The following is a 15,542-nucleotide window of genomic DNA, read 5'->3' as shown; positions in this document are numbered from 1 at the left end:
GAGCACACATACTTAATTTAAATACTTTGTTTACATGCCAACCTATTTATCACATAATAATACATACTGTGTAATTTACTTCTGATTTGATCTTCAAGTGGAGATATGTTGTTCTGCTGTCTAACCTTGCTTGTCTATCTTCTCTGATCCTACGTGTGAAACACTCACACGCTAAGTCATCGACTTAGTGAGGCATAATAATAATGAAAATGAAATATAATGATAATGCCATCATGAGATGAAGTATGACAAAATTACATATTTAATCCATGCAAGTTACATAACCATATATCTTACCTGTAATCTCATCAAATTAACCATCATGAATTCATATAATAAGTTCACTGGCCTATGATATAATACTGAGAACCTGAGGTATGTGAGTACTGTGAGGTTGTGCACTATGATGTCACCACAGCTAGTATAAATTTGCACCAAAGTGCCACGTAGAATTTGTCCTGAAGGATTGAGTAGAAATGCACCATAGTGCCATATAAGATTTGTCCATAAGGACCACATAGAAATTCCTTAAGAATCATATACATATACAAATGATCAAGTAGGAGTCTAAAAAGACCTCATACATGTTCCAAAGAATACATATATATCCCGAAGGACCACGTAGAATTATCCCTAAGGACCGCGTAGACCCTCTACTCTTAGCATGCCAACTATACCTATAGTTCTCATCTACATAACACGGTCTTTCATAATTCACATAGTGTATCTCATAGACATATCATTTTCATACCTTTATCACGTAGCTCATATAACTTTTTCTGCATATTCATGTCATATAATGCATATGGTATAAACTCATATCATGTTTCATAATATGAAATGAATTATATATCAAAGTATTAAATCTAGACTTATCACAAGTCTAGAACTGAATATATTTCTATAATCATGCTATGCATATGCACTCACCTATATCTCTTTGCATTTCCCTCGATCGATCTTACTTATCACTTGTTCCAGAATTCATTTAGGCTCTGTATTTACATAAATATAATTTTCAAGATGATTATCAGAAGCCTAACCCTTATACTTTGATACTAATAGCTTAAATAAATTTAATGAATCAATATTTAATTTTTCCTTTAGGGGTGTATCGATGCACTATGGGTGCATCGGTACCCAAAACAGCTTCGAAATTTCATGCATCGATGCCTGCCGATGTGTATCGATGCACCTTCAAAATTGGTCTTAGTGTATCGATACCCATTCATAGTGCACCGATGCACCCTGCCCAGAACAAACTTTTTCACCCGAATATTCATCAACTCTTCATTAAATTTCCTCATATAAAACTCCTTTCATACCACTAAATTCAACTACAACCATTTTGACTAACTTTTATCATTCCAACACTTTATTATTTCCCATATATCATTCAGATTCTTAAAACTAAGAATCATACACAATTTTTCATGTTATCCAAACTTTGATTTAACACTTTGATTTAACACTTATAAATTCATATAATAAGTTCACTGGCCCATGATATAATACTAAGAACCTGAGGTATGTGAGTACTGTGAGGTTGTGTACTATGCTGTCACCACAGCTCGTATAAATTTGCATCGAAGTGCCACGTAGAATTTGTCCCGAAGGACCGCGTAGAAATACACCGTAGTACCATATAAGATTTATCCATAAGAACCACATAGAAATTCCTTAAGAATCATATACATATACCAAGATCAAGTAGGTGTCTCAAAAGACCTCATACATGTTCCAAAGAATACATATATGTCCCGAAGGACCACATAGAATTGTCCCGAAAGACCACATAGACCCTCTACTCTTGGCATGCCAACTATACCTATAGTTTTCATCTACATAACATGGGCTTTCATAATTCACATAGTGTATCTCATAGACATATCATTTCCATACCTTTATCACGTAGCTCATATAATTTTTCATGCATATTCATGTCACATAATGCATATGATATAAACTCATATCATGTTTCATAATATGAAATGAATCATATATCAAAGTATTAAATCTAGACTTATCACAAGTCTAGAACTAAATATATTTCTATAATCATGCTATGCATATGCATTCACCTATATCTCTTTGCATTTCTCTCCATCGATCTTACTTATCACTTATTCCAGAATTCGTTTAGGCTCTGTATTTACATAAATATAATTTTCAAGATGATTATCAGAAACCTAAACCTTATACTTTGATACTAATAGCTTAAATAAATTTAATGAATCAATATTCAATTTTTCTTTTAGGGGTGTACTGATGCACTATGGGTGCATCGGTACCCAAAATATCTTCGAAATTTTCATGCATCGATGTCTGTCGATATGTATCGATGCACCTTCAAAATTGGTCTTAGTGCATCGATACCGATTCATAGTGTACCGATGCACCCTGCCAGAACAAACTTTTTCACCCGAGTATTCATCAACTCTTCATTAAATTTCCTCATATAAAACTCCTTTCATACAACTAAATTCAACTACAACCATTTTGACTAACTTTTATCATTCCAACACTTTATTATTTCCCATATATCATTCAGATTCTTAAAACTAAGAATCATACCCAATTTTTCATGTTATCCAAACTTTGATTTAACACTTATAAATTCATATAATAAGTTCACTGGCTCATGATATAATACTAAGAACTTGAGGTATGTGAGTACTGTGAGGTTGTGCACTATGTTGTCACCACATCTTGTATAAATTTGCACCGAAGTGCCACGTAGAATTTATCTCGAAGGACCGCGTAGAAATGCACCGTAGTGCCATATAAGATTTTCTATAAGGACCACATAGAAATTCCTTAAGAATCATATACATATACCAATGATCAAGTAGGTGTCTCAAAAGACCTCATACATGTTCCAAAGAATACTTATATGTCCCGAAGAACCATGTAGAATTGTCCCGAAGGACCGCGTAGACCCTCTACTCTTGGCATGCCAACTATACCTATAGTTTTCATCTACATAACATGGGCTTTCATAATTCGCATAGTGTATCTCATAGACATATCATTTCCATACCTTTATCACGTAGCTCATATAACTTTTCCTGCATATTCATGTCACATAATGCATATGGTATAAACTCATATCATGTTTCATAATATAAAATGAATCATATATCAAAGTATTAAATCTAGACTTATCACAAGTCTATAACTGAATATATTTCTATAATCATGCTATGCATATACACTCACCTATATCTCTTTAAATTTCCCTCGATCGATCTTTCTTGTCACTTGTTCCAGAATTCGTTTAGGCTCTATATCTACATAAATATAATGTTAAAGATGATTATCAGAAGCCTAAACCTTATACTTTGATACTAATAGCTTAAACAAATTTAATGAATCAATATTCAATTTTTCCTTTAGGGGTGTACCGATGCACTACCCAAAATAGCTTCAAAATTTTCATGCATCAATGCCTACCGGTGTGTATCGATACACCTTCAAAATTGGTCTTAGTGCATCGGTACCCATTCATAGTGTACCGATGCACCCTGCACAGAACAGACTTTTTCACCCGAAAATTCATCAACTCTTCACTAAATTTCCTCATATAAAACTCATTTTCATACCACTAAATTCAACTACAACCATTTTGACTAACTTTTATCATTCCAACACTTTATTATTTCCCATATATCATTCAGATTCTTAAAACTAAGAATCATACCCAATTTTTCATGTTATCCAAACTTTGATTTAACACTTATAACTTCTTATTCACACCTATGTCAAGTCAATTTCAGCTTCTAAATCCATTTATCAACTCTTTTCCAGAAATTTATTTAGAAACTCATTCCCTTTAATCTCTTATAACTTCTTCATCTTTTGATTATGAGACAACTTAAGCTTTCCTTAAGCTTAAGTATCACCTAAGGATCATCACCCACCTTTAATTCAACAAATAATCAACTAATTAAGAAACTCACCATGCTTGGAGCTTCACGTTGGAAAAGAGAAGAAGATGAAGAAGAGAATTGTCTGGAACTTGTTTCCCAACACATATGCTCCACATGGGTATTATGATACCCACTAATTATTATTTAATTATTTTCCTTGTTCAATGACCCATTTGCCCTTTGACTCTTTCTTCATTTACTAAACTATCCTATATAAAATATTTCAATTAATTCCTTCATCTTTTCAATTATCTAATCTGGTCATTGAATTTTAAAATCTCATACTTTAATCACTAACCCGGTATTGAGGATGTTACAATTTATGTGGCTTATGTTTTTTAAAACCTAAACAATGGGAAAAATGGATACCTCATGCTAAGTGTTGGTACAATACAACTTATCAAACAACATTGAAGCTCACTCATTCCGTGCCCTCTATGGATACAAACCACCTATTATGGTTTGGCAGATATATTCATAAGTACAAAGTGTGAACGAATTGATAAGCAATCATAAGGAGTTAAAACAGATAACTAAATAGCAGTTACAACATGCACAAAATAAGATGAAACAGCAGGCTGACAAACACATAACTGAAAGGCAATTTCTAGTAGGAATGAGGTATACCTAAAGCTTCAGCCTTACAAAAAAACCTCCATAGCCTTGCGCAAAAACCTAAAATTGGTAGCAAAGTATTATGGTCCTTGTAAGGTGCTTGAAAAATCAGACAATGTGTTTATCGTCTTCAATTACCAGAAAACTCTTGGCTTCATCCAGTTTTCCTCATGAGTATGCTGAAGAAGAAGATTGGGGAATCGGTGGTTCTTTCCAATACTCCACCTACAATGGAAGAGGACGGTCAATTCAGAATTACATTATTAAAAGTCTTGGCAAAGCACATTGTGAATCGTCATAATAAACTAGTAACTCAAATGCTCGTACATTGGACAAATCTTGATGATACTACGACACTTGGCAATATTTCACGATTTTGAAGGCTTAGTTTCCTACCTTCGATCCTTAGAGACAAAGATCATTTCAAGAGGGAGTATTGCCAAGATCGGAGAAGATAAAGGAATATTCGAAGAGCTATATTCAGCTTCTCAACTCACTCTCAAACATTCACAATTCACTTACAAAAGTGTTTTCTACAGTTCTCTCTGTGAGTTCTCTCTGAGTGTTTTCCAATCAGAAGAGCAATACCACCAGCAGTCCACTCTGGTTTCGGGTGTACGGAATTCGGAGCGACCGTGTTAACCTCGGGGGACGGTCCGCCTACTGTAGCGATTACACACATCGGGGCGAATTCGTTTCTAAGGCAGTGGTTTTTACCACGACATGGTTTACGAATTTATTCCTTTTAATTACTGTTTATATTTCCAGTCAGGGCTAACGGTGTAGTTTTGCAGTTCATATATCCAACAAGGAAATTGTCAACAAGGGTTAGGGATTACCCGTAACAAATTGAGGATTTGTTCTGAGCAATCACGTGAAGGGCACGAGCTCATTAAAAGTGAGTTTTTGGATCCATCTGCTAAGGAAGATAAACCCAATATGGAGGCCCAATGCACCTGGTGATAAAAAATTAAGTTTGTTAAGCATAGTACAACCAATTGTCTTTATCGTTAGATTCCAGTATCGTGTAATCAAATAAAACGTGTATCTTGGATAAAAAACTTATGAAAAATGATGAATGAGAATTTTCTTTTCTGAAACCTACAATTATTTTCTTCTTCTCACGTCTATTCTTTCTTTACAAACCTAAGCTATAACATGTACTCAATTTCAAAATTAATAAGAATCTAAGAGTGTTTGAACCAAAATATTTAAACCAACTAACTATAATTTTATACTTTAAAATTAAATTCTTAATTTTTCAAACATTCATAAACTAAAAAATATATATTTAAAAACTTTAAATCAATTGGTCTATCGTTGAATGCACATAGAAATGTTAACCAAAGAAGATATTGGTTTGGTAAATGTGTGAACTGTGAAGACCAATATGGTGGAACCGACTTATGTCTCGTACACTACCTACCAACTTCTCTTATTTATTCATTAAAGGGTTAACTACATTATTGATCACTTTCATTCATGTTTTGTTCACTTTTCTTCACTGAATTTAAAAAACATAGTATTTAATCACTTTCGCTTTTATTTAGTTAAGATGTGGGCACTGAGGGTTAACTACAATTACATTTTTAACGGATTGTTGATGTGTCATAATGAATATATAAAATTAAAAGGGGTAAATTATAGAAATTTTCACTAATGTTTGAGTAAATTTTTGTTTTTTCCACTAAAATTTTCAACATTAACAAATTGGTCACTAAATCATCAAATAGTTCCTTATAATTCTTCTATTATATCACTTCGTCATCTATTAACCCATAAAAGTGTGCTACATAAATTTGATGAAGTATTTTATACCAAAAAAGATGAGAATTAAAGGGTGGGAAAGTTAAAAAAAATTCAATCCAAATGTGTATTTTCTTTCTTTCTTTTTCATGGCTTTTACTTTTTTTTTGTCATTCTTCTACTCTTTAATGGACGGCGTGGAGTAAGGGGATGAAGAAACCGCTTAGGGAGATGTATCAACCAATTTGCTATTTTACAAATTTTAGTAGAAAAATAAAAATTAATTCAAATATTAGTGATCATTTGTGTAATTTATCTTTTTTAATTTTATATACTTATTATGTCACATCAATAATCCCTTAAAATGTAATTACAAGTAACACTCAATGATTATATCTTAATTAAATAAAAACCAACCATTTATTATGTAATTAACCTTCATCAAATTATAATCCACTCACCTAGTTGTAATTCGGTGTTATTTTATTAAAAAAATCCCATTTATTATTTTTTGAAGAATACCCCTAAAGTGCACATGTAGGACTAACTCACGTCCCACGAGACGCACGACAAGTCCTTGCCTTCTACAAGTCGTGAAGAACGTCGTACCTGGATGGACTTTTAAGATGACGAAATTTAATTTTGGCATTTAATACCTCGTGTTTTGCGTGAAGCGAGGTTTTTAAGAAATTGAACCGTCCCGAGAAATTTGTCATGAGTGGTATTCAAGGTACCTTGCGTCTTCCAAGAAGAGAGACATGTGCTTTTTCAAATTAAATTTAATAATTTTTATTTTAGTGTTAGATTAATCATTTCTTTACTAAATAGTATTTAATTTAAAAAATTACATAACCTCTATGTTATATAAAATTTGTATGTTATATTTTGATTACATAATATTTAGGGCAGTAACATTTCTAAAAAGTAGATTGTTATATAAATAGACACTAATAATAGAGAACATGATAGTCATGTACAACTTGATGAAACAAACTTGCTCTGTGGTTCCAAAAACAAGAAGCATAACGAGTACATAAATTGTCATAATGTCGGTACCAACGTTGGAGGTTTGAATTACGTGCACAGTTGGTAGAACAACTGCAGTCTTCGATTTGTTCTGGGAAGGCAATGTGGTGACGATACCACGATTGTAAATGTAAAATAGGATTCATCTTTTGTCGAAGATGTAGTAATTTTATTTTTCGTAAGATTAAGAACTCTCACGATTCGAAGTTCTTCATCCCTCGATTCGCCACCAGAACAAAATAGAATAAGGCCATAAACATATATTGCAAAAATGTGAGCTATATCGGCTGCTTACTTCAAACAATGTAGGTCAAAGTCTGAATTTGTTCCAGTAAAAAATTAAAAATGCCCTCTATGTATAAAGCTTCAGGATTGTTAACATGAAGGCATCTTTGGTAAGTCACCTTCTCATGTTTATCTCACGGAATGATGCTAATATTCTTCATGAAAATATTCTGAAAAATGTAATCTTGATGGTAGCTTCAAGAAAACTCTTGCAACTCAACTGGCTGTTGACAAAATCGAAGATGGAGTTAGAAACAACATGAAGTAGAATTTTTGTTAAGACATCTCTCGGGAATTCAACAATATTAAAAAACATTATTTTTTGCATTTTGCTTTGAAATCGGTTTAGGAAACTTCCAAAATGGTCCCCTTTTTATAACAAGCCTCGTACCCATCCCGAAGTAAGGATTTGATGGACACCACTTTTCCAAGGACGATAGGTATATTAGAAAGATGTGATTCTTTAAATCAAATAAAATCCAATGGTTCAGAAGGAAATCATGTTCCATACGACGCGAGATACATCTCATTTTTTGTACAACGCGAGGTATTAATTGTAAAAAAAATAATGACATTATTATTAAATTGGTTGGTAGAAATTTTCGTTGAGTAATCTGGGATGTTAAATGAAACATTTATGAAAATGTTTGAGGCTACAAGTATAGTTAAGCGATGTGAACACATATGGATATTGTAAACATGGTACGATTTATGTAAATAACTTAATCTATTTGTACATTTTAATTTTATTGTACAAGAGAGAAAATGATATAGATGTTGTCTTCTATAATAAACGGATATTGTCATGTTAGAGAAATGCAAAGGAAAACTTCATCTTTTTTCTTTGTGCAGTCGGTATTGAGCACCAAGGAAAACGCTTAGAAGTATTTCTCGAAGGGTGTTCGTTTGGACCTAATTCATAGAGGAAGAAGTTTCTTGAAAGGCCCAAATGGAAATGTAGATGCCACTAGAAGAGGATGCCTTAACAATTTTCTTGATATCGATGGTACGAAATGCAAAGAAAAAATGTAGCACTATTTTGAGAAGTTTGCAAAGGAAATGCAAATGAAACCAAATGAGGATGCGTTTTTTAAACTATAAGTTTTTCGAGCAGATTTCACAGAGATGGTATGGTTTGGTTCGGTGGAACAAGAGGGATTTAAATAGGAAAATATAGTCGAACATATCTACTGCTGGGAGTCAGGAATATTTGAGCCACTCTCGTTTCACCACGTCAAGAATATCTATAACTCACGCTTTGCAAAACGTGAGGTTCCTGCCACGCCGAGAATATTATCTGCAGGCCGCCCAAGTCCCTTCCACATCTTATACTCAATATGGTCGCGTGAATAAACTAAGTATGTTGAAGTATTAACTACCCACGTTGTTAGAACCACTAACTACTCAATATACAATGTTGACGATGATGATGATGTAGACATGATGATCGATTGCCACATGCAATATTCATTAGAAGAGACACTAGAGTTGTATGCAAATTTTAGATAGTGAATTACTTTAAGAAGTGGTTAAAGAGAATACCTATAATTTAACAATTTTATTTATCTATTACTTTAATAAAAGGGTTAGTATCATTTTCTAGTTGATGTATAATTAATGATTTTTTAACAAAATTCTTTTTTAAGAGAGTAACACAAACGTGTTTCACTTCCTTACTTTAGGTGTACGAGATTTGGAAGATTGTGTTAATCTTTAGAAGCAACATCCATTATAGTTATTACTGATTAGATTAATACGAGTAAAATTCTTGTTGTGCAAAATGCTCAATCTCACTTATCAAACCACAATGTCAAATTAGATGTTGCCACGTTAGGAAATCTGGAACTCAGGCTTTGCAAAACGTAAGGTTCCTACCACGTCAGGAATATTATATGCAGGCCACCCAAATCCCTTCCACTTCCCGTCAACAAGCAATTCTACTAAAAAAAGACTTATTTTCCAGTTCGTATTTCAAGAAAGTAGTAGTGAAGAAGCAAACTACACACATAAAGTTAAATTAAAGAAAGGAATTAATCAACATGTTCAATCTTACTCATAAGTTTATTTGACGTTTCTTGATTATTTCATCGTTTGAAGGCATTTTCATTTTGTGCATATTTTGGTATTCTCTTTGCATGATCGTATATATTTTTTTAACATGTCAATGAGAGGAACTGTTACTGCTTTGGTATGCTATGATGGCAAAATGATGTGTAATGAATCTCTTGGCATCGTCTTTCAGTCCGCACATATTGTGATGATAACCTTACCGAATAAATTAACTCTTAAGAAGTTGATGAAAAAACGTTAATAATGTTGTTCCATATGGTCGTGAAAAAAACTAAGCACGTTGAAATATCGACTACCGACGTCATTAGAACCACTAATGTACTCGATATAAAATGTTAAAGATGATGGTGATGTGGACATGATGATCGATTGCCATACGCAATATTCATTATGAGGGCCACTTGATCTATATGTAAATTTCTCATATGATAATGATACTACTATTGTCCCAAATTAGAGACGGGATGATTTTGACTTTGATCCTAATGTCTATAGTCCGACAGCTAATTTACGTAACGACGTGAACTTATTGAGTGTTAATGCTTGGGGCAATGACATTGGTGCATTATTATCTTCGATGTCAAGGTGTCTTTGCGTTGCTAGCTTAGACTTTGACTTGAATCTGCAACCTAGAACGTACAATCCATATAGCAATGGTGTGGGTGCATCATCTTCTCGGCAGGAAAATGAGATTGCAAGAAGATGAAGCGTTTAACCCATTCAAAAATTTGTCAACATATATGGCGAGACATTCTTGTGCTGGTGTTGTCAACTTTGATATATGTAGTATGATTCGTGAGCGGTCTCCTACTATCCCCGTAGTTGACAACACTGAACTATTCCGGTTTAATGGGGATACTTCCGACGAAAAACCATCAAGGAAGATCGACCAAAATGGTAATAAGGTGGGCCCCTTAAATAAAAAACCAGAGGACCTTGAAATGCCAGAGGGAGTATTTGATGATGACATTCCACATGTCGTGCCTCCTATTTCTTATTACCAACCATTATAGCACTTCACAACATTTGATATGGAACTTTTAAATGCTCTGGACTTTTCGGAATTCCCACAGCTTGATCAATATAACGAACATGGTAATGGTGAGCTCTATGTTGGAATGGCATTCAGAATAAAAGAACTTGATGTGGATACAATTAAAAACTATAATATACGCCGCTCGGTTACATCAACTATGAAAAAAGTAGACGCAGAGAAGTACATGGTTGAATGCGTCCACAAGTTCAACAGATGTAATTGGAGGGTTTGTGTATCACACTTGAAGAAATTAAACAACCTATGGAGGCTAACAAAATACGAACAACCTTATACATGTACCGCCAGCATGCTCACTCAGTATAATCCAAATTTATATGTTCACGTGCTTTGGGATGCCTTCATACCACTAGTCAAAGCAAATCCACGTTTTTCCAGTTGTATTACTTCAATCACATCTTAGTACGGCTACATTATTAGCTACCATAAAGCATGGTACGCTAGGTATCATGCTCAATAAAAAAATGTATGGTCAATGGGAAGAATCGTACAAAGAGTTACGACCATTACTGAAATTGATAAAGAAATAAATCCGAGTACGGTCGTCAAACTGGAAATTGTACTAGCGTACGAAAATGACCGTGTCATACAACTCGTGTGCCAATATCACATGCTATTTTGGACATTTTCGTAGTTTGTTAATGCATTTTGGATCTGTAAACCTATAATACCCCAAATTTTGGTTAGCCAAAACATAAATTTTAAAAGCCTAATAGCCAAAGTAGAAAGTTGGAAAAGTTTAGGGACTAAAAGGATAATTTTTAAAAGTTAAGTATTTTGACCCATAAATGAATAGTTCAACCCCAATAATGACTTTTTTTAATTAGAATTTTGATCCGGAATTTGTGTTAAAAGCTATAAAGCAGTAAACTTTGAAAGAAAATCTAATAATCATATCAAACTGAAATTCTACGAAAATTTGAAAGATGATAGATAAATGTAGGAAATATTATATAAAAATTTTATAAAAGTGAAATTTAATGTGGATCAATAGAATTGAAGTCAAATTTACATATTTAGCTGCATTTGGAAAATTTAGTGACTAAATTGCAGTTTTTGAAAATTTGCAAGGGAAAAGGTGGAAAGTGTATTTTTATTTGTTCATATTTGACTTTGGAATATTAAAAGGGATGATAATGAAATGGAAAGTTGAGATCATCATGTTTCATTAAGGGTAAAATGATAATTTCACATTAAAAAAATTTTAAATTCATTTATATTGGATTAAGCCAAGTGTATTATGTTTTAATTGAAGAAAAATGAAAAAATTTCAGTTTTCTCTAGCCCCAAAACGTGCACCGCCATAGCTACAAGATAAGAATTTTATTTTTTATTTTTAAGCTTATTCAACTGGTTTTTGGATTAAGCTATTAGATATAATTAACCCATTGAAATTCTCTATCATTTGGTATAAATATTACATGGAGATCATGCTTATATGGTGAGTTTAGAAATTAGGGTTTATATAGGATTGTTGATTTTGAGGATTGATGAAATATTTTTATGTTTTTTAAGTTGGAGATTAATTCTAAAGCTTGTGTGATGATTAAAACTACTTGAAAATGGGTGAAATTCCATTTGGTCGTGACCTAGGGTTTTGAGAAAATTGTAATTTGGTTAAATTATGAAGTTCTAGGAAGGTTTATAAGCTAAAGTGTGGTTTTTTGGTCAGATTTTTATGTTTTTTATGTTGAAGATTAATTCTAAAGCTTGTATGATGATTAAAACTACTTGAAAATGGGTGAAATTCTATTTGGTCATGACTTAGGGTTTTGAAAAAAAATGTGATTTGGTTAAATTATGAAATTCATTCTAAAGCTAGTATGTTGGAGATTAATTCCATTGGCTCACCGCACGCCAATATTTTAAATGGTGTTCATTTAGATTATGATTGAAATCAAGATCAAGAAATGTTAAAGCTAAGGAGAAGCTTAAGGACGTAATATGAAGTGTTAGGAAGGTTTACAAGCTAAGGACACCAGGTGAGTGCATATTTAATTCATATTTGTGTCATCGAGCAAACATTGGCGTATGATGAGCCAATGAAGGAATTATTATGCTAAGAAGTAACTTCTAACTATTATGTGAATTGTGATTCATACATATATGTTCAGTTAATATACTAATAGAATTAATGAATAAGTTAGTGAAATCTGCCCATATTTGTATTCTCAATAGTAAGTTTAGAAAATCATCATAAATTATACAAAAAGTATTAGAGGGTAATTTTTACACCGTTGGATTCGTATGTCAGTATAGTTTCATTTAAAATAAATGGATATTGATTTCTATAAGTATACAAAAAATGAAGTTTTAATTGAGGATAGGTCAGAAAACAAGACAGTTGATTCTACTCAAAATAGCTTTTGTAGATCAACTTCGAAAATTCACTATAAATTGTATAAGATGAACTAGAAAAAGTTCCTTATATAGTTAGATTTTTATTTGAGTCTAGTTTCTATTGGTATAAATGGAATAATTTTATGTGTGTATATTAATACATAATAATATTTCTTTGTAAGTAGTGCATACTTCCAACACATAAAACTTGTCATAAATTATGTTTTCATGTTACTCCTATGTTATACGTTATTATAAATGCTTGAAATAATTCAATTTTATTACAATTGGTATGATAGTTATGGTATTTATTACATGATGAATATGATGTTTATATGATAAAGAAAGATAATTGACGATGATTATGATATATAAATGTTATGTGGAAATGAAATGTTTAGGGTATGAACTGCACATTATGTTATGATATGAAGAGTTAGATATGTTTATATATTGATATCTTTTGTAATTGAATAATATATAATAATTAATTAAAAATCTCATTATATATTGCATTGAGAGTCGTAGGTACATTTGGTGTGCCATTAAGTTGAGTACTTTCCAGCTAAGTTATGGTGCATTCGTTTACATTATGATCTGCACCGTTGGTGCTCATGTTATGATTTCACTTGGAGTGCATTATATGTTTCATTTAAGATTGGCATTGTGATGTGCCCTATGTGCACCTTATGTTATACTCACGTACCTTGCATTCTCATAAATATGCATTGGGCTATGAATTTGAAAATAAGCTATGAATATGAAAATAAGATATGAATCTGACAGTAAGATATGAGTCTAAAAATAATTATGAATTTCGAAATGAGTTTTGATTCAGAAAATAAATTCTAAAATGTGAAAGTATTTATTATGAACATGGAATGTGAAATTGAATATGTAAATGAATATGAAAGTGGAAAATGAGAATAAAATAAGAAAGTTAGAAAAGTATTTGAATGAAATAGAGTATGACACGATTGTTATGTTTATTATTGATTATCATAGTTTTGAAAAAAACATGATATGGTGGTTTTTAGGTCTTTGATGAGGGAAAACAACTTGAATAAATCAGATTGGATATTTAATGATTTTATTTGAATTTAAGTTTAATGTTTTGAATTGTTATGATATTTTAAATTAAGTTTTATATAAAGAAAAATAATGTTATGATGTTGTTAAGTTGTTTAATATTTTATGTCACCTTAGTTTGTTTATAATGCCTCACTAAGTGAATACTTAGTGTGTGATGATTTTCACGCGTAGGTAAAAAGGGGGAATTGAAGTAAGGACACGAGTTGGCATCAACCAACAAAGAACAACTACATGTATCAATAATGGCATCCTATTATTTTAAATTTTCTAGATGGAATGTATACAAATAAGAAATGTCTAAGATATATTATTAGGGTTATAAATATAAATCGAAGATTTATATTTATGAGAACAAAAAAATATTTTAAAATTATACAGTTTTTAAGCAGTATTGTTTGCGATTGAACAACTAAATTTATGCCTAAAATTAAGCTTGATTTATATGATAATTATTATTTTATGATTTTACACGATTAATGGAATAATTGTAAAGTTAATAATGGAATGTTTTATAATGGAACAAAATTTTAAGCATTTATGACCAATGAATGTTTGTAAAGTTTATGTGACATCTTTAGCTCATATTTTGATACGTATACGGGCTATGGTGTTACAAAACCGATAGTTCAAATTGATGGCACTTGGTTGTACAGAAGATACACACAAATAATGTTGTTGGCAGTGGCACAGGACGACAATAGGAAAACAATTCCCATCGCATTCGCAATAGTCAAAAAAATATATAGACTCTTGGGAATTCTTCTTTAAGTACTTGCACAGATATGTTATATCACATGTTTTGCGAAAGCATCCTACTGGTATATGTCTTATTTTTTTACAGAGGCACATAGATAAGATATGCAATTTAGTGCATGAGACTGTCTTGAAAGCCTCCCCATATTTATCATTGGTACTATTTACGCCATATTACCGTAAATTATTTGTAGAAATTTAGGAATGAAGATAAATGCATAATGGTGCTTCGAATGAGTACATCTTTCAATTTATTTGGATTCAGATATCTTGTCATTTATTATTTATAATTAACTGTTGCATTTTCAATGGGTAGGCCACTCCCATTTCACAAACAAGGTTAACAAGCTATTTGAATAAATGAGGCACGAGAATCAGGAAGGCTGTAACTACCTTGCTAAAATCCCGAGGGATAAATGACTTCGGTCATTTGATGAGGGCAGACAATATGGTCACATGAAAACAAACTTGGTTGAGGCAATCAATTCACACTGAAGGGAGTGCGACATTTGCCTATCACTTTCATTGTCAAGGCAACATATTATTGTTTAGCAACCATGTTTCTAAACTTAGTAAAGCAAGTAGATGAGTTGATTGCAGGTGGTCACAAAATCACCATATCTCCATTGAAA

Source organism: Hibiscus syriacus, unplaced genomic scaffold (assembly GCF_006381635.1).
Source record: "Hibiscus syriacus cultivar Baekdansim isolate YM2019G1 unplaced genomic scaffold, ASM638163v2 tig00110159_pilon, whole genome shotgun sequence".
Lineage (NCBI taxonomy): Eukaryota > Viridiplantae > Streptophyta > Magnoliopsida > Malvales > Malvaceae > Hibiscus > Hibiscus syriacus.
The sequence above is the reverse complement of the archived record's forward strand: the minus strand, read 5'-3'. Positions refer to the sequence as shown.